The sequence below is a fragment of the Rhynchophorus ferrugineus genome, unplaced genomic scaffold, assembly GCF_030347505.1.
Source record: "Rhynchophorus ferrugineus isolate W39M unplaced genomic scaffold, kcgeb_rfMv2 rfM3, whole genome shotgun sequence".
In the NCBI taxonomy this organism is placed as follows: Eukaryota; Metazoa; Arthropoda; class Insecta; order Coleoptera; family Curculionidae; genus Rhynchophorus; species Rhynchophorus ferrugineus.
Genome location: NW_027472582.1, coordinates 22,103,056 through 22,125,261, shown reverse-complemented (window position 1 = coordinate 22,125,261; position 22,206 = coordinate 22,103,056). Strand labels below are relative to the sequence as shown.

Genomic DNA, 22,206 nt, shown 5'->3' with positions numbered 1-22,206 from the left:
AAAGTGCTTTCATAAAGATTTAAGGACATACCAGATAATTACTAATTAATAATAAAATATTACATACATAAAGTTTCTGAAATTTTCGGTAGAAATCAAAACCAATCAATATTTTATATTTTTAACAGTATTGTCATTTCACTTTTTTAGAATAAATCAATATATTTATTAATTCAATATTTTATATAATAAAAGTTAACAATTATATCTAGTATATTAGTAATAATTAATTAAAAATAATTAGTTACATTTTATGCAAAATTTGTTATATTTTTTACCTATACCATTAGGTTTCCGTTCATACTGCAAGTATTTGTTTAAAATTCATTATAAGGGTTTAACGTTTCATTTTAAATTTAAATTTAATTAAATAGCCGACTTGGTGGCGCAGTGGTAAAGGCGATAGGACGGTCCTCCTACTATTGCGATAGCCGCGGGTTCGAATCCTGGCGTGGCATGATCATAAATTTATGTTTGTGATTGTTTAAAATTTGTGATTGTCCTAGGCAAGAGTGTAAAATCCGACAAGGAAAATGATCCCTGTCACGCCAGTAACCAGGCTGGGTAACACCGGATGTCTTCTGGGATGATTTCTAAAGTTGGTCACTCGCCAGTTGGTAGGCTTAATGCTGAGGACCGTGGTTCGGAGCCCACGTTAAATTGTAGGTCCAGTCCAGATAAACCCCTAGTTGGTAAACGGAGACTTTAAAATATATTTAAAAATAATTAATTAATTAATTAAATTTAAATTTATTTAATTTTAAAAATGTCTATGAATTTAAATAGATGATGTACAGTACCATTAAGCATTACTATTTATTAATGTTTTGACGCATTAATGATAACAAGTTACGTTTACTGATCAATTTTCTAGAACCTTATTCAAAATCATTGGATATTAAAGTACCCTTGGATATTAATGGCTCTAGTATATTTACAACAATATTTTTAGTAAAAATGATAATTGTACACTATATTAAGTTATTCATCCTATAATCATTATTTTCGGTAAATGGCCTATTTATTCTAATACAGCAAAAATATATTTAAAAAAAATTTAATGTCAAGAAATAATTTAATTTATTTTTATTTTCTTTTATGGGCCAATTCTATAAAAAAAACTAAAGGGAGTATTTAATTAGTAGTACCCTTTTTAGCTTTTATAGCTTCTTAGTTTTAGATAATTTATAGCTTCTTAGTTTTAGATAATTCAGGTAATGCTTTACAGTAAAAAAAATTTTAAAGCATGTGAACTTTTCAAAATACTACTAAACTAAACTTGTTTTTAAATCGTTTAAATTGGTTCAATGTATTTTATTCAAAATATTGCCCGTCGATTGTCTCTCCATTCTCCCATCTTTCAGACAACTTATAGATTCCATTTCAATCGATGTATCTTTTGAGGCAATCGTCGATTTGATCCATTTTTTGGTATCTTCATAAGAAGCGAAATACAGCTTAAGACAGATCAGGACTCATATACGAAATAAATAGTAAGCAGAAGGAGCAAAGTCTGGAGAATATGGCGGGTGGGGTACTACTTCCCATTATGTGGTTTCACCGGTTTTGCAATATGTGGTCGTGCGTGGTCATGCTGAAGAATAACATTGTTGTGTCCTTGCTTGCATTCAGCTTGTTGAGTTGACCATTGATGTTGTCGCGTGACCAGGTGATCCCCAGGATTTTTTCACTCCAAATTATTGTAATGGACCCACTTTACGTCAACAATAACAATACAATACAAAAATTTTTTCCGATTTTGCCATTGAAACAGTACTTCATACATTACCAAACGCCTTTCAATCTATCTTGGCTTCAATTCATACGGCACAAAATTTCCAAGCTTTTTGATCATTCCCAGGTTCTTCAAGTGATTGTAAATGTTTGATATTCCCAACAATTCTGCATTTTCCTCTTGCGTTTTACATGCATTATCATCGAGTAATGCCTTTAAATCCTCGTCTTCAATGTTTGTTTGGCCGTCCAGAACACTGTTTGCCTTTGGTGTCGAAAATTACCACTTCTTTCACATTTCACGTCAAATTTTTCGTCTTTTTCTCCAGTAAAGTAAAGTAAAATAGTAAAACTTCCCGCAAATGCGATTTACTCTATACAAATTCAGACAAAATCAATGCAATAAAAAAAAAAATTCTTCGCACCTTGACGAATTAACACGTACTGAAAAGTGGAGCCTGTGAAGTAAGGTGAAGCATTATCCCAAAGAGATTTAATACACAACAATACCATGTGTTGCAAATCCTGTAAAATTAATTTATAGGCCTAATATTTCATATTCACTATAAAAATATATTGCTCTGTTAAAAGAAAAACAGAAAAATCTAAAAAGATAAAGAAAACCGGCATTATAACCCAATTATAGTTTCCCAAACAAATAAATAGAATTTTACATTTTAAAAAATTATAATTTTTACAGAAACAGAACCAGGTATTTAAAAATCTAGGTACTGATATTATTTACGCACATGGTTTACACATGGGCACATACACATTCGTATTCTCTGAAAGTTAATTATTGTACAAACAAAAGTGTGAAGAATAAAAAGAAAACCATTATTTGAAGGTAAACTGACATCTGAAGAAACCTTGGCTCAATCATTCTTATAACAAACATTTTAAAAGAATTATTATATACATTGTCAGGCAGAACATTACCTCTTAATAATGGCGATTTCTTGCAATTCTTTAATCATCTAATAACAATAAACCGTATACGAAATTATCGACAATCAATTTTAATAAATGCTAGTAAATTGCCAACACACAGAGACCTTGTACATCGATGCAAATTTCCCCACTAGCGTATAACTATAGATATGCATGTATACATGTATGCAAAATTACCTAGTAACCATTTCCTTTGCCTCATTTTTAAATAAACCTAACCTACATTCTAAAATAGAATAGTTCGTGCAGGAAAATGGATCGTTTTTGATTTACATCACTAGGGATGGAACGCAAATAGGATATTGCAGGATAAAACGTAAAATATACTTCTCTTTATTTTTAAAATAAACATAACAAAATAATAATAAAGTAAAAAAAAACAAATCTACAGTATATCGTTGAACGAACTATAGTGTATGTTAACTCATAAACATTAGGAATAAATTAATACTCGGATTTCTGCACCATATTATTTGTTTATTCTTTGACACCTTTAATTGAACTATCGCCATTCAAGAGAAATTTAACTTTAACTAATGTTCAAACATGTAAAATGCAAATTAAAAGCAGAAAAAATAGAAACAACATGTTAAACGCACTTTGGTACAAGAAGTTGAAGAAGAAACACTTGTTATTATGATTAGACAGTACAAGTAGTCGTAGAAAAAATGACTGCGGTCAAACGATCATAGTTAACTATTTTCACGCAAACAATAAATCCCTACTGACTAGCCCAATTGGCAAGTTGAATAACCTTAAGGTAGAGGTTTAGACTAATCCGGAATAAAGTAAGATCTTGATACAATTAATTGTTTGAAGACAATGATTTAGATACAATTAAGAAATAACACACCACACTAGATTATACTGAATAAAGATGCATGATATCATCAACGGTCGCAACACAAAGAGACAAATATGACATGACAACAGGACAAAATTATTTTGCACCAACAACTACTGTAATACTGAAAGTATTACAGTATTATTAAATAGCAGTATATTACTATAAACTGTAATAGTCAAAAGCAGTAGCATGAAATTAAAACATTCATGTCTTAAATGTATTAATCAGACACCGTAATATTTCACTCTAATAAAAATATTGTAAAAAAAAACCCTCAAATCTAATTAATTAACAGTATTTACAGTAGATATTGTACAAATAAACAAGCAATAGCCGCGGGTTCGAATCCTGCTGGGGCATGGTCGCAAATTTATGTTTGTGATTGTTTAAAATTTATGATTGTTCTACGCAAGAGTGTAAAATCTGACACGGAAAATGATCTCAATCACGCCATTAACCAGGCTGGATAAGACCGGATGTCTTCTGGGATGATTTATAAAGTTGGTCTCACTCGCCAGTCGGTAGGCTTAATGCTGAGGACCGTGGTTCGGAGCCCACGTTAAACTGTAAGTCCAGTCCAGATAAACCCATAGTTGGTAAAAGGAGACTTTAAAATATATTTTTTTTTAAATATCTTGCTTTGCTTGAATTAAGATTCAATTGAAAATATTCAGAAGTTCAGGAAAAGTGAATTTAACGGAGAAAAATAGAAGATGGGGAAAGGGAAAAAGTCTATAAAAACTAAGAAATGGAAGCTCAAACCAAAAGAAACCACTATAAGAGACTAGAAATTAGAACTTAAATGTTTGAGACAAAACATAAAAAGAAATAATGATTTTTCTTAGTAGAAATTGTGATTTTTTATATTCTTATTTTTATTGTTTCTTGTTGCCTAAGTATTAACGTAAATATTGCTAATATTATTTAAATTAATATTATTAGAATATATTTTGACTGGTTTCTAAATTGGGAAAAAATTTGCCTATTTTCATGAGAAACCTTCAATCGACAATATATGTTTACACAAAAAATAGTTTGATTGCAAATATCACTGTAGCGTCAATTGTAATATTAATTTTAAATCACTTGTAAACTGAAATAAAAAAATGGTAATACAAAATTCAAATTTCAAAGTAGGCCTACAACGTATATAAAAATGGTACCTGAATACTTGTCAATATTTAATATTTGCACACCTTATTAACAAACGTTTTTATTTGTATACGTTTTGTAACCGGTGTAACTCATTTAACCTCCAGTATATCGCCATAGAGAAGTTTGTTTTAGGTTTTATTGTATATTTAATACGTATTCGATTTTCTCCATACAAGTTCAATCAATAAAGACCCAATAACAGGATCCAAACAACAATGAAAATTTAATTTCTTCGAAGCTTTACTTTACCCAGCAAAATGATCCAAAATAAGTCCTAAGATGGATGTTATAGAATCTTTCAAATCAGTGCCAGCTGATGTGAAATATTTATAGATATTTTGATTAACATAAAAAGTTTTTTACATCGACATGTTGATGACCTTTTATATATAATAATATACAATGTATTTAGTTGAGTTTCATATTAGAGGGTTTCGGAAAATAATAAGTGGTTTCTCAGTGTTATAATTTCACAAATGTAGATTATTTGAGATTTCTGGGAGAAAAACCAGACCAAGTGATTTTTACAAGTCTCTTTTGAAGCTTTTTTTTCTTTTTCCAAGATGACCAGCTAGAACCAAAAGGTCTTTTGCTGATGTCGAAAGTAGCCAAATAACTTTTGACCGAGTACACGACTAACATCACCTTAATATCTAATATGCTCTATAGACTGTTATCTTTCAAACGTGCTATAATATTTATTGAATAAGCACTGCCAGAAATATGTTATTTTAATTATTAATTTCAGAACGTTTTTTTTAATATTTATTCTATTTTTATATTCTTTATTTTATTAAGAGGCTATCCCAACGACAAGAGAGAAATTCGAATATGAAGCAAATGACACCCTCGAAACAATATATATAATAAAAGAACAAAGAAAATCTAGAATCAGTAATCAGACGAGTCAGAAAAATACAAACAACATTGCTTCGAGAAATATGTTCTTGTTATAAAATTTTTATATAGAAATATATTAAGCCCAGAAGCAGACAAAGATTATTCGAGTGCTGCCTAAAAAAAATGATCGAAATGAATGGGTTCGACACAACGACGAAATGTAGCTAATCCAAATTATTAACTGCTATTATATGCAATTATTTTTATTATTAACTGCTATTACGTGTTAAACAACTTAAAGAAAACTATCAAAGCTCAACAATCAACCAAGTATATAAAGTAATAGCGGTTATTGAAAAGGCGTTTGAAAAAAAAAGAATATTGCCCTAATATTCCTAGACCTTCCACAAGCTTTTGGTCGAGTATGGCATTTGAGACTGATTCACAGATGAGTAACTTGTTACTATTAAAATATTCTGAATTACTGGAATCGTATATTGTCGAACGAAAACTTCTCAGAGTGAGCTTCGCATGAAGTGGGAGTCAACAAGATCTACAAATGAACTAGAGACTGACAGGTAATAGCTCCGAATCTATCCATATCAATTTTGCGTTTTGCGACAAAATGATTAAAAACAAACTAATTAATAAACCTAAATAATCTTTCAACATTCATCTCACTGGCAAGATAAATTGGAAACATCGCGTTAGACAAAAAGTAGAGGCAGAGATACTTTTAAAAATATCGATATTTTAGACAAAATATATCGATATTTTTAAGAAAAAATAAAAAAAGTGAATAGCCTAAAACATATATATTTTTCAAATATTTTATAGTGATATTTTTGACCCATTTAAGTACCAATTTTAAAGGTTTATTAACGACGATACCAAAACAAAATTCTTCGATTAATTACCAACTACATAACCAACGAAGAATTACAAGATGACTTCGATGTCAAATAGATTTACAACGTAATCTAAGATTTCGCTTTAAAATATGAAATAAGGTTATTAAATCACAGCAACGTAAAAGCAATATAGCTACAGAACAACACACAGAAAGTCAGAAGTGTAAGTGTTTAAGTGTTTAATCTTAACTTTACCTTTTCCTAATGTGATTACTAATTATGTAATTTTAGTATCCTGTGTACAGTAATATAATTTTCTATATATCGCATCTCCCTCTTGAGAGAATAATGAAAAAGCACTATTTTTGACAAAATTTAATTACAAGTATAAAAATGTAGCAATAAAAATATAAATTAAGAGATATACTTATTAGAGATTACATACTCATCTAGATCAAATTAGACGCAGCACACTTCCACAATTGCACTCGCATAAGTGAAAATAACTCACGTTCATTCCAATCAGCATAGTATCTCATAATTTAATAGGGACAGACGTCGAAGGACTTTACTATAATATCTGAGATTTAAATCAAGCTTTCTTTAACCTCTTTCCTACTTTCTTCATTTCTTAGATACATAAAAGTAAATGTGCGACCGAAAAAATTAATAAATTTGACTATAACAAATCAATTGAAAAATCCCCGGCCTACCATAGTAAAACACAATTTTTTGGAAAAATTATTTTTTTTTATTCAACATAATTCCCTTCAAGGGTGATATACTGATTATAGTGACCCTCCAACTTTTCGATACCATTTTTGTAGTACGATTTGTGCTTCAAAATAGGCCTCAGTTTCGGCCATCACCTCTTCATTCGACGAAAATATCTTCCCAGCGAGCATTCTTTTGAGATCTGGGAACAGGAAGAACAGGTCACATCTGGAGAATATGGTGGATGAGGAAGCAATTCGAAGCCCAATTCATGGATTTTTGCCATCGTTTTCACTGACTTGTGACACGGTGCATTGTCTTGGTGAAGCAGCACTATCTTTTTCTAAAAATGCGGCCGTTTTTCGGCGATTTCGTCCTTCAAACGGTCCAATAACGATATGTAATAATCGTTGTTGATTGGACTTCGGAATGAAATGATGGAGCCATGTTCCATCCATTGTCACATATCGATGCAAAAACTCAGGTTTATTACGCTTCATCATCTTCAAACACTACTCCGAATCATCAACTCGTTGTTGTTTTTGGTCAAAAGTGAGCTCGCGCGGCACCCAGTTTGCACAGAACTTTCTCATACCCAAATATTCGTGAATGATATGATGTACACGTTCAATTGATATCTTTAGAGTGTCTGCTATTTCATTCTATATTCTAATTTCAATTTACGGTCATTCAAAATCATTTTGTGGATTTTTCTAATGTTTTCATCGGTAATAACCATTTTTGGGCGTCCACTGCGTTCACCGTCTTCGGTGCTCATTTCACCACGTCTAAACTTAGCATACCAATCCTTGATGGTTGATTTTCCTATAGCAGTGTCCGGAAACTCAGCATCAAGCCAAGTTTTTGCTTCAACTGTATTTTTTCCATTCAAAAAGCAATATTTTCTCAACACGCGAAACTCCTTTTTATCCATTTTTTTCACAATAACAAAAGTTGCTTCACTAAAATGATATAATTCACAAACTAATGATCCGACAGCTGTCAAATTTATACACGCATCTTTTGAGGGTTAAAGCTAACTAAAAAATATTTGGATTTAATTCTAATATCGCCATCTATGTGTCAGGCCGAGGACTTTTCAATTGACCTGTTATATACTTATATATATACTATATCGCGCGCTAATCCGATACGACTTAAGGGAATCATACCCTACACATTTAATAATTTACATAGTATTTACACTATATTTATGTAGCGACTACAGTTGCAATAACCAATAAAGAAAATAGAACTTATCCAAAAGTATTTGCCAACTACTAAAAATAACCTGATATATTTTCCTGTCCTAGACGGCAAAATAATTTGATACAGCACAAATATAAAGAACAAATGCATTATACAAAAGGCGACCGTCATTCTACTCTAATATCGTTCTAAATAATCGATACTATTTTTCCAACATTCTACCAAATTGACACTGTCTAGCTTATTCAACGTTAGTGATACAATAAGTCACAAAAACTCAATACATTACCAAGAATATTCACAAAAGTTGACATTTGTAAAGCTGCAAAACACTTGACAGATATTGCCTTTCTTGTTTTAATATTATTTATACATTATACTATTTATTTAGAAACCAATCAATGTGAAAAACTCTTTATTTAATTTCGTTAAAAAATATAAATTTGTTTCGAACAATATCGATACAATAACCCAGCGATTATATTTGATGCATTCATTTTAGACATTATTTACGGACCAAACTGGATTGAAAAACATGATTTAAAATATTACGTCATTCGTAATTTTAAGCCAAAATAGGCGAATATCGCAGATTAACAACGCTATTTATCAGTCACAGTAGGTTAAGCTTGGCACGTTCAGATTTTTCAACGGAGAGCAGTTTAGAAAACGAACGTCAGAAAAAAAAACAACAAAAAAGAAACAGCACACATCACGTCCGTTTGCCAGCTCGTATATTGTTATAGTCTATTATGCAGTCTGTCAGTCAGTTCTGAAATAAAAAATCTTAACTTTTCCACAAAAATTATTTATTTGTTTTGTACCATCCCAATAGTACTAAAAATGAAGAACATAAACCGTATATAATACAATGACTTAAAAACAAATCTATATTTTAATCAATGAGTCATTAAGAAGAAATGGTCGCTGAATTTACAAATTCCGAGAATTTCTATTACAAATGAAATGGTTAATAAATATTTTATTGAAATTCTTTGAAACTATTTGTACCCACAAGTTCGCAAATGCCCATACTTAACTGTAAGTTAAAGAAAATACGAATAATGATGGTTAATTTTTAAATAGATAAAAATAGTTTCAGATATTTTTTATTCTATCGAGTATTTTTTTAATTTTCTTAGAAGTCTTCAGACATAATATTAGGTGTATTAATAACAAATCATTTATTAAATACAACTATTGATTATAATTGGATAATTTCAATGTATCCTCTATTACAGAATATAACCTTCATCTTTCTGACAAACAAACGGAAAACGTGGTAAAAAAATATTAATAACATTTGACTTCTTACCTATTTCTTTGAATGTAGGGATATAATTTAGTAGTTTTAACGTTACAACGTTATTAACACTAGGAATTTATTATTGCCGCCTGATTATATTTATGGAGAAAAAATTTAAAAACCACTCTCATTTTCTGTATCTTTCCGTCTTAGTGACACCAAAACTGGAGCTTGAGTCATGTTTATCAATAGCAAAATAATAAGTGAGAAGTATATTCTCCTCAAGTATTGGCTGAGGGCTGATAATAACCAACCAACCAATTTCAAATCACTTGATCAGTTCATTCATCAACTTCTAGCTAGCGCACACATAACAGGTTAATTGAAGTCCCCAGCCTACCATAGTAAAACACATTTTTCTGCAAAATTAGTTCTTTTAATTCAACATCATTCCCTTCGAGGCTGATACACTGATTACAGTGACTCCTCCAACTTTTCGATACCATTTTTGTATTACGATTTTTCCTTCGATTCAAAATATGCCCCAGTTTCGGCGATCACCTCTTCATTCGACGAAAATTTCTTTCCAGCGAGCATTCTTTTAAGATATGAGAACAGGAAATAGTCGCTGGCGGCCAGATCTGGAGAATACGATGGATGAGGAAGCAATGCATGGATTTTTGCCATCGTTTTCACTGACTTGTGACACGGTGCATTGTCTTGGTGAAGCAGCACTTTCTTTTTCTACAAATGCGGCCGTTTTTAACACTATGTAATAGTCGCTGCTAATGGTCCTTCCTTTTTCAAGGTAGTCAATGAAAATTATTCCATGCGCATACCAAAATACAGACGCCATAATCTTGACAGCCGACTCTTACGTTTTCTCACGCTTTAGAGCGGGTTCATCGTTCATTGACTGTTCATGATTGTTTCACGACTGTCGATTGGACTTCGGAGCCTTGTTTCATCCATTGTCACATATCGACGCAAAAACTCGGGTTAATTACGCTTGATCATCTTCAAACACTGCTCTGAATCATCAATTCGTCGTTGTTTTTTATCAAAAGTGAGCTCGCGCGGTACACACTTTGTACAGAACTTTCTCATACCCAAAAATTCGTGAATGATATAATGTACACGTTCACTTGATATCTTTAGATTGTCTGCTATTTCATTCAGTTTTAATTTACGGTCATTCAAAATCATTTTGTCGATTTTTTAAACGTTCTCGTCGGTAACAACCTCTTTTGAGCGTTCACCGTCTTTCACGTGTTCATTTCACCACGTCTAAACTTAGCATACTAATCCTTGACAGTTGATTTTCCTTGGGCAGTGTCCGGAAACTAGGCTTCAAGCCAAGTTTTTACTTCAACTGTATTTTTTCCTTTCAAAAAGCAATATTTTATCAACACGCGAAATTATTTTTTATACATTTTTTCACAATAACAAAAGTTGCTTCACTTAAAATGCTGTAATTTACAAACCAATGATCCGACAGCTGTCAAATTTACACAGGCATCTTCTGAGGGTTAGGGCTAACTAAAAAAACATATGGATTTAATTCTAGTATCGCCATCAATGTCTCAAGCCGGGGACTTTTCAATTGACCTGTTATTTAGGCGTTTAGTTGAGCACTTGCAATTCGTTGTCTTCGAATTTTTTGTTAATACGATTGAAATGAACCTATTTAATCGAGCTAAAATTACTGCTTTATCAATCTGTTAGTTAAAATTTGAACATAAATATTATACGGCATAAAATAATTTACGCATCTGAATATAAAAAAAACAATTTGACCATCATCAACTGATCTGAGGATTCGCTAAAAGCTTAGTTAACCTACTAAATGTTTGACGTAAACATCCTGTACATAACAAACACCTCATTTCACTCAAAAATATAATATATTAATGTATTTGTAACATACACAAAAATTACTACTATTATAATTGAAAAATTAACAATAATAAAATTGATCTTAGTAACTTAGCAGAATCACTCAAAATAAAAACATATGTAAACTTACTGCAGATAAACCGTTTCACAGCGAACTTAGTTTCATAGTTTCCACTTATCGTTTATCTTCATTACAAAAGAACAACAATTGAAACTTAATTGTCAATATTACTACATTCCCTATTTTCTTATTTAACCTAAATATAATTGTTATGCACAATTTTTAAACAACAATCACCACACATATTCACTACAAAATCAGCAATTTTTAAAGTTATTGGACTTTAAACTTTCAGCACTAAACCCGTTAAACGTTTGTTGCAAATGAAATGGTTCCAATAGTATGAATAATATGAATCAGTGTAACTATTACAAAGACGATCATGGCCAACCACAGCAGCACCCCGCTTGTCTGGTTTTATTAGTTGGCCTTTCGTTTGAATTCTCATAAAGCCTACGACCGGTGAACGGTCAAACTAAGGTACCTTTCATTCGCTTCAAGGGTAAAAAATCAATGTCCACTAAGATATGACAGTATATCTATGATATGAAAATTTATTTTTGAATGAACTGTGAAAAATAAAGGGAAAGCCGAATTGATGGTCTTATTTCGAAAATTTATAAATTTTAGAATATTGTCAGTCAAAATGATGGAAGAAGGGTCATTGGTCACAGGTAGCAATTAACGATATTTTGACCGAAATAAAATTTGTTTTAAAATTACAAACAATAGTTTCTTTATAGAAAATATTTAAAATTAAATACCCTACCAGAAAATCAAAGTACTATAAAATTATAATGTTTACAGTCACTTTCTAATCTCGTATACAATATCTTTAGAAATGTATTGTTACTGTAAGGTATATAAACTACTTTTCCGTGAATAACTATTTTAATTTGAACTATACTATTTTAATTAAATATATTATTTTTTAAACTAATAAAATAAAGCTCATTATTTACCTATTATTCGTAACAAATTGTTTGAATATAAGCCATGGCATTCTTAAAAATACAAACCGATGAATAATTAAGTTTGTGTAGTAAAATGAACGATAATAAATATATAAACATCAATTATCAACAACATCTTATATCTTAAAGGTAATTTCATACAACTTCAACTTCATCTAAGGGCAAGTGTTATTAGTAAGACGTGTTGAAGAGAAAAATCAACTCTAAATGAGGCTAAGTTAAGTCGCTTGATCTCTGTTCTTAAATCAGAGCAGCAGTAACAGTTTTGAGATATACATAGAATCAATTTAATGATTATCTTTAAAACAAAAAAAAAACAGCGTATGATGTGAAACTGTAACAGCATTTAAATACGAAAATTAAGAATAAATGGACGTATCTGATCTGAACATTTTGTTTCATCAACCACTAATTATTATCACTAATGTTTTGAAGAATTTTGTAAACATTTGACAATCGAGCGAATTTTATAGGCTGATTCGATTACATGAGTAGAAGGCAAATAGTGTCTGATTTTAAAACGAATTTACAATCTGGGCTAGGCAAAACATTCAACATCGTGATGACGCGAGTTTACTGTTATTTTGAATAGACTAACTTTATTAAATCATGTATTTCTTGAATTATCTTCCGAGCTGATTTTTCTTAAATTGAGTGTTAAAGAATGATAAATTAGATCTTATAAGGTTGATATATCCACTTAATTGTCCTAACATTATTATAAATGTATACATTTCCTATTCGTGCAACCATGTTATTCATATGCAACAGCATATAGTGATCCACATCTTTTATATATCATATCCTCTTAATATACTATATAGAAACATTATGTTAATGACCCCTTTCTAATTTATTTAAGAGTAGTCCAAAACAAGCTTCTACATATTATTTTAATTTTATTAATTTCATATTTCAAACAATTTTGTTTATCACAAGTGTTTTTATACATATATTTTATTAGCATGTTCCGTTAACTAACCCACTCAAATTTTTAAATTCATTTGTTTTTTATATCAGGTTGTATGAATACCATAACCATAAAAAATGTCCAAGAACACATCTTTTATCAACTAATGACCTTATTAGTGTTTTTTATAGAATATCACAGCTCAGATTTCCTGTTAATTAACAACTAATCAAATTCATAAATTATGCTTTTTTATTTCTTATGATGCTGAAATATAATCTATTCATTATTAATTAATTAATTTCTTGTAACTTTTTCAACTTCTACAATTGATACTAAAAGTTCACTACGGTTTGAAAGAGTAAAAAGAGCTGCGAAGAACCAATGCTATGTAATATGAATCATTATCGTAATGAAAAATCAAGAGTTATCGGCCAATAATATCGGTATATACCAGATGTACCGGAAAATCATTACCGTTTTTTTTTTTTTCGGAAAAAAACTAGACAAGAAAATTGAAAAACTTATTTATTCAAAGTATTGGCGTCATTTTTCAGACAATTTATGGATGCCATCCCAAAACAACTGTTTGAAATTGGCAAAGCGCTGATCTGCAAACTCTTGTCAATCATTGTTCGCATTGATAAGAAAAGGTGATAGTCGGGCGGGACAAAGCCTGGAGAGTACGGCGGATGCGATAATATATCCCATCCAAGTGCTTTCAACGCTTCCTCGGCCGATCTTGCTTTATAAGATGACGCGCAGCTGACATCGTGCTGTAAAATCACTTTGCCATGTCTTCAGGCCTATTCTGAATATTTTCGAATCAATGAATGATTCAAATAGATCATTTATTATCGGTAGCGATTACTATTCACCAGAATTCAACAGTTCATAAAACACCACACTATTTTGCTCCCACCAAACACAGAGCCATTTTTTCTTTGCAAGTGTATGTTTTCTGACACGAAACTTGACATTTTTAAAGAGATATAAATCGATAACGGTGTTACTTTTGCAAAATATAACATGTATAGCTTTGAAGCTTGATGTCAGTTAAATAAAAAGACATATGTGTCCAAACATAACATGGCATACTTAAGTCAGGTGACATCTGTTCCGGTCATGACTTTCCGGTACACCTGATATATAACATATCTGATATATAATGATATCAGGCTCAGCGAAAGCAATTCATACACCATTTTTACATCTTACTATTTGATGATCACAGTAATATACCGGTATCTTATTTATATGAAACAAATTAGGTATTACACAAAAAAATAGTAATACTTGATTTCAAACGAAGAATACAAAACCAACGCTGGCAAACTAATAAAGTTAACTCAATTTTTTTTTAACTGCCCACGTTTTCCCCTTATTTCAGAACAATACAAATCCTAATAAAACCGCCTTTTTATGCCTGTCACGATTTTCCATAGGAAATACTTTCTCTTTTATCTTCTTTGCATATGCAAATGCGTCATCACCTCACCAATTTCCTTCTACTGTTAATCTTTCCCGATGCATCGAAACGACCGGAAATGGTCGATTGGGAAACTAGTTATGGTTCAACAAGTTTTTTTTGCGTTTAACACGAACGTTCATCAATCAGAGCGTCGTGAATGAATCAAGTCATGTTCAAATCATCATGCTGTTACTTAACATCAACTAGTGACGTAGGCAATAATACGCTTGAATAAATTAACACTCATGTAATTTAACAATTTTAAACTAAATCCTTAAAGAACTGAAAAACACAAAAATACTATAAATTTTCCATTTGACTCAGTTTTACATCCGAATCGGATTGCTTCAACGATTATTGTTAAAATTAATGGCCAGAGTAATATTTAAAAACATTTGTGAAATCATAAACAACTAATATCTTCACAAGGTGTTAAGTTATCCGTCCTGATACTACTTCTGATATTATTTGGTGTTAGTGCAGTTTATCTAGGTTTAGTATTTCAGTTATACTATAGCTGGTATTTGTAAAGCAAAGTCAGTTATGAATAATTATAGGAATTGATCGATGAATACTTTGTCCAGCACATCATATCAGATCATAAAAAATAAAAATGAAACGAATTATAGCATCGAATTGTCATTACTAAATATTTTAAAATCCGCAAATATTTAGTCCTACCGTATTCTTCAGTTCATGCGTCGTCCAATTATCACGTGTCTCGATCAGAGAGTAAACATGACAAGACAGTAGTTAGCTATGGTTACTTGCTTAATAAAAGCAGATCACAATTTTAACGCTCTTTTTTTTAAATCAAAAGAAAAAATTATATTTAGATTATGCTACCCACAATTATTTTTTAAATATTATCTGTCCTTACTAAAACATCAAACCAACTATTAATCAGAATATTACAAAATAAAGTTCTCTGGTTAATTGGCGAAGAAGTACATGATGACACTGAAATCAAATGGATTTACGATGGATCAAGTTATCAAAGACATCACCCTAAAATATTTGTAAACAATTGTGTATTAGTCCTAATTAAAAATGTAATATGTAATTGCTGGAATATTTTTAGGAATTCATTGAAGTAGTGAAACCAATTGTTATTACTTTATATTGATCAGATCACGCAGATAAGTTTTTTAAACTGCCATCTGAGATAAACGGAAGTATATTGGTATCATGTTACTACTCCTGTTCAAAGCATCACAACAGATGAGACTTAAAGAATTCAAAATCTTGCAATTCATCTCTCCTAGGCAAATTACAAAAAAAATTAAAATGACGCCTGGGAGTAACAGGAATATTAGTAAAGAAGATGTTTTTTTTAATTGATATTGCAAACAAGTAGAGTGATCAACCAGGTATCAAAAATGTAGTTATAGTTAACCAGTTTTCTAAACAATGAAAGCAAAATGCTTACAATCATTATTCATTCTTCAACAAGACGATATTTTCCTGATAGTTCAATTAATATAGTGTTCATGCAAGGAAATTCTTCTTTTACTGATTAACAGGCTAGGTTGGATTAGTTATATTTTATTTTCATAATCTATTACTGACTATTTTGTATTTTAAATAAAAATAATTAAAATACCGTATTTTGGATTTTATATTTCAAAGACACGACTTAAACATAATTTATATTTCATATGCAGAATAGTACTTTGTAATTTGTACTTCAATTAAGACAAAGCATGCACCTTGCCCAGCTCTTATTAAGTTACACCAACGCAGAAGAACCAAACCACATGAACATGTATGGTGTATAAATGTTTAATCTTAATTTTTTCCCATCATACCTCGAAACTGTCAACAGAACTATCTGATTATGAGATACTTTAACTAAATAAATCCTTTTCCGGAGTCCGGAAATATCTACTAAAAGCGATATATATATGGTTTTCCCATAATTTACCGGGAATTTTTAGGTAGATCACACATTTTGAAATATGTAACAAAATGTAGGAAAATCATTTTCTTGTATATTCAATTATAGTTGAAAATTGATTTTAATTTACAATATATTACTACTGAACAGGCCTTTCTTGTCAACTATATCTAAAATCGCCAGTTCTAAAACGTCGAAACCAATAGAATAAGTTGCCAAGAACTTTCCAGTAAATTTTTTCTAGTCTAAAACACTAAAAAACAGCAAATAGTGTTTTGTTAACTCATAAGGTTTTCAAGGCTGAGAAAAAAATGTGGATTACAAAAGCAAACCTAAAAAAGATTCTTCAAAATTAATTTACAATCGTAGTAAATTTATATCATCCCAAAAAACGTCCATCAATCAACAACAAGAAACGTTTTATTAAATTTTATTCGAGTCATTCGTTCGCTGATTAGCAATTCATTAAACCTTTCTAAACAATTCATTCAATTTGTTTAAAAAAATTATACTGCTGAAGTTTCAGAATAAAAAAATTTAGACAAAAAATATAATACAATTTCGAAATCAACAATAAACCGATCCCGAAAAAACCTTTTAAAATATCGACTTCGATTTAATTAAGTTGGCGTTGAACCGTCTGCACAGAGAAGACTATGTGCTAAATCCGTAGGATATTCTAAAGATGACGTAACGTGATGATGAAAACATTCTAAAATACATTTCTCAAAAACCAAAAGGAAAAAAATATAGGCTGTTGTTTTGTTTTGCACTTAATTATTCGTTAGTAATTCGTTATTTTATACACGTAATTAAAATTATCACATAACACTGATTTAAAAATATCTGCATTAGAGATAACGATACGCTACAGGTATCTGTTATCATATTTAATTAAATGGGAAATACTAAATACATACAATTTTAAAAGTATACTATGTTTATATATGTTGAATTAGTTGAAAAGTAATCGGTGTAAATGTTGTTGGTACGGCTTGAAACGTGTATCAATTTTGTTGGAATCCTCTTTTAACCGACTTCGAAAAAGGAGGAGGTTCTATGTTCAAATGTCTCCATCAATTGTGGGCCGATTTTCTTTTTTTATTCGAAAGAGTGCACAATTCAAAGAGGTGGTCCCATTGGAACCAAATCAGGATCTGTTGAGGGAAGGGGGAGAAATCGAAGAAAACTCTCAAATTTCAAAGGCACGTACAATGTTTTCACATACCAACAATACAAAAAATAATAATATAATTTTGTGACATATACAAAAAATTAAATTACCAACAAAACAAATCCAAATTAATATAACTGTTTGGGTTCGGCACCGACTTCAAAGTGATCACTTGGTCAGTAGTTAAAATAATATTGTAAATAAATAAATCGGTTTAGGCAGATATTAAGCTAAATTGTATGTATAAATTAAAATATAAAATAAGTGTAGTCGACATGTTAAGTAAGGTTTTTGATTATTTTTATTTTGTTGTTACAGCAATTATTATATACATATTTTGTTTTAAAATATTTTTTTGTGTTAAAGATCTGAGTTTGATTATCTTTTAATTTTTAGTGAGTTCCTTATTTACTTTTTGAAGTCCGTTCAATTTTTTGTTAAAAATATTTTATGAACAATTACAAGTTAATAAAGAAGAATTAACCTTGAGATTTCATGTAATTAAATATCTACAGCTTCATGCAACAAGGCGAAATGATCAAATAATATATATGACAAGAAAAAGAAATATTTATGCATAAGATAGTAGATGATGGGCAGCAGGACGTATTACATATCTACAATATGAAAGATGTAAATAATAACACAATATGAATAACACAAGTTGGTGGTTATAGAGATAAGATTGATGACTTAACAGAGGAATACAGTAGTAATAAAGTGGACAATGATGTTCCACGCGATAAAGACGATGTAGCAGAATACCATGATGACATCAATGTAAAAAATGTAACTTAATAAGCGTTGAAACCGAGGTAAATACCGGCGATGAGGAAACGAGTGATACTCAAGAAGACTTTAGTATGATTGTATTTGAATTGAATATTAAAGAATATTTTGAATAATTAAATATCAACAGATAATATATAATTTAGAAATAAAAGATATTAGTTGTTTTTCCAATTGTTTTTAAAAACACACAACACTCAATAATAACGACATTAATCAATGTAAACACACAATTCATACATTCAAGAATTAAGGAGGACCAAAATTACCCATTATTTTTCTTTTAACTAAAAAACAATTATCGCTATTGCAATATTTTAGTTATAAATATATGTACAATTATTAATCACTTCTTTTAATAAAACTTTTATTATTTAAATCGCATGTCGTTCGCTAATATAAACGTTTCGATAATGTGACTACACTTGCTTTGAATTAGTTAACATTAACAAGCGTTACTGGAAGATTACTAGTACTAATAAATAGGTATATACATATACTAATAAACTATCCTTACCACCAAACAAAGAAAAGAAGTCAGAGAATTGTCTCGTGAAAATTATATTTTTCAGTACAATGAGTTAATGCTCAAACAATATTCATTCAAATCTCACAATTAAACTAACATATTAAGAGCATTATTGAATAGGCATTCGTTTTGCCTTGTTAACTAAATGTTTCTATCGTTAATGTTTGTAGCTTGACCATCTTATATTATCAAGATTCTGATTATATAGACTCATACAATTATCAAATAACAAAGAATAGTTCAGAATCACTGATTAGTCACAGAGCAAACTTTACCACTGAGAGAATTCGAGTAATGTTAGAAATTCAGGTGGGCTTTTCTTGGAAGGGTTTCAAGATTCAATGACGTAGATTAAACCTGTGTAAATTAAATGATTTTAAGAGTTTTGATTAAATAATTCGCTACTTAATCAACTCAGTATCCCAATAAAATCCAATTAATGCTAAAGAAAAAAATCTATAAACCTTTACATTGTTATATTGATAACTTTACATGATCTTTGAATATATGATTCATCATGCATCGTTAATTAAAATTTGTTGATTATGCCAAGCATTAACGCTAAATATGAGATAATTATTGTGATTTATGTAGTAAACAGAATACAATAATTAAAATGAACCATTTTCTATTGTTACGTGTATTTTTTCCTTTATAAGTTAATAAGGTTGTTGCACTGCTTATATATTTGCCCCTAGAATATCGATGTTTCGATAAAACGATAACTCCTGCAGGTTAGAATCGTGTAAAACTAATTTATTTTCTTGCCCTACCTTCAAATTGGATGACTAAGTCACCCTCTTTTTTTATGTATATAACAGTGTTGTTAATGCCCAATAATGCTTTTAGTTTTTAAAAGTATCGATATGAATTTCCCGGTAATATTGTCTAAAATCGAAAGATTATGAACTAATAAAAGACCGAGAAATGCATATTTTTCTATAGCTCTACATTTCGTGTTTGAATTGAAACAAAAGACGGAGCAAGATCTGGAGAGTGCGACGGGAGCGATAATATGTCCCATCCAAGTGCGTTCAACGCTTTGGTTTTCCTTTATGAGACGGTGGCTGCATGCATGTAATACAGATATGTATAGTTTTGAAGTCTGATATCAGAAAAATAAAAGGGCACATGTGTTCAAATCATAACATTGCATATTTAAGCCTAGCGACATCTATTAAAGAAATCGACTTAATGACTTTCCGGTACACCTGGTATTTCCTTAAAAATACTCGAAAATTGATGGATTCTTGTCACACAACGTGTCATTTTTTTAAACATCGAATTCACATGAGATTCAACGATGATGTAAAAAAAACTAAGCTAGCGAAGAGCAATATCAAAATTAATAACATACCCAGCATTTAACAATAAGGTCACGAATTGGTTTTCGAAATAAAAAGTTCCATTCCATCCATCAAACAAGATCATAAATCTTTTTTTTATCGAATTAACTCAATACAATAATCAAAAACCCATCGAAAAAAAAAATTAAATTGATTCCAAATTTGGTGTGCCATCAAATTTTTAAAACGACGAAGTGTCTTATAATCCTTGAAATGTAGTTAGTGACATTCTGAATGTATTATAACGACCACAGTCAATCTAACAAACACTACAACAAAGAAAGAAGATCTTTACCCTATTCTACAAATCGCTTCTAAATTGAAGAAGTTGAAAAAATATATGCAATATATGGGTTGTTGTAAACAAAAATCAAAATTGATTGCAAACAGACCGAAGAGTTGAAAAATGAACGTTCGTGAAATATCAAAATTAACAATTTAATGGAAAAAATAGTATCAATGCCACAATGTTAAAAACACCCTCCCTATTTCAATAGAGGGGTAAACCTACCCTTAAAATTCATGCAATATTAAGGTATGGCAGGTAAAGAGAGAACCTACTTCTATAAGGGTGATACAGGTGAGTCACACCTTTGAGATATTACAATATTTTAATGGTGTTTTAAGTGCAATCATTCAATGTGTATTTTACAAAAAATTCATAAACAAAAACAATAATAAGTTTTAATAAACAATATTATATTTTATTATTTATATTTAGCCAGAATAAATAAATATTATATTTAAACAACAATGTCATTAACAACAATTACTTGATTACACCACTATTAAACTTTTAAAAAATGTAAAATTGAATTATAATATTTATATCCCATAAATATTGATTTATTAAAATAGATAAATAGTTAAACCAAGCGACGTAAACAAAGTATAATTTGCATTAAATAATTTATTAATTTACATGTATTTATTTCATATGCACGCAGTATTTTAATTATATAAAAATATACAGTCGCTTAAAGTATTTCATTATAACATGAATAACTATTGAATGAATCCAATATAATGTTAAAATTAAGGCAAATTAATTTATATTACATTCATCTTACTTAATTAAAGATTGTATCTAAAAGAACCAAACTCTTGAAAAAATTGACGTCAACGAAATTATTCGAAATTAATATATATAAGTAGCCTGTATGATTCAAATATTACTCTGGATATAAACAAAAACATTATTACATGTTACCATTATTATTCACAACAAGGGGTTAACTCAAACATGCAACTTTAAGGTAGGGCAAGAAAATAAATTGGTTTTTCACGATTTCAAACACTAAAACGAAAAGTAATAATATTGGTGCAGAAAAATAGAAACAAATGCAACAGCGATAAATGCAAAAAAGGAGAAATAATAATTAACGAAAATTGTTTTAATTGTCATATTATTTTTACTTCATAAATCACAATAATTAATTAACAAAACATTAAATTGTTATATGGTGCAATGAAGAACATTTTATAAATAACGTAAATATATGTCATTTTATGATCAATTATTTATCATTTAAAATTCAAAAATATCTGGTTAAAAATACCCAAAGAAATCACAAACAATAACTAAATATTATTTAAACAAAGTAGTTTATAT

At 29.9% G+C, this 22,206-nt stretch overlaps 1 protein-coding gene across 9 annotated transcripts in view; it reads right to left on the bottom strand.

Annotated features, from left to right (window-relative positions):
* The window catches only part of Wdr62 (WD repeat domain 62), a 168,543-nt gene that overhangs the window by 146,010 nt on the left and 327 nt on the right, over positions 1 to 22,206 (bottom strand). The gene's annotated exons all lie outside the window — the stretch shown is intronic.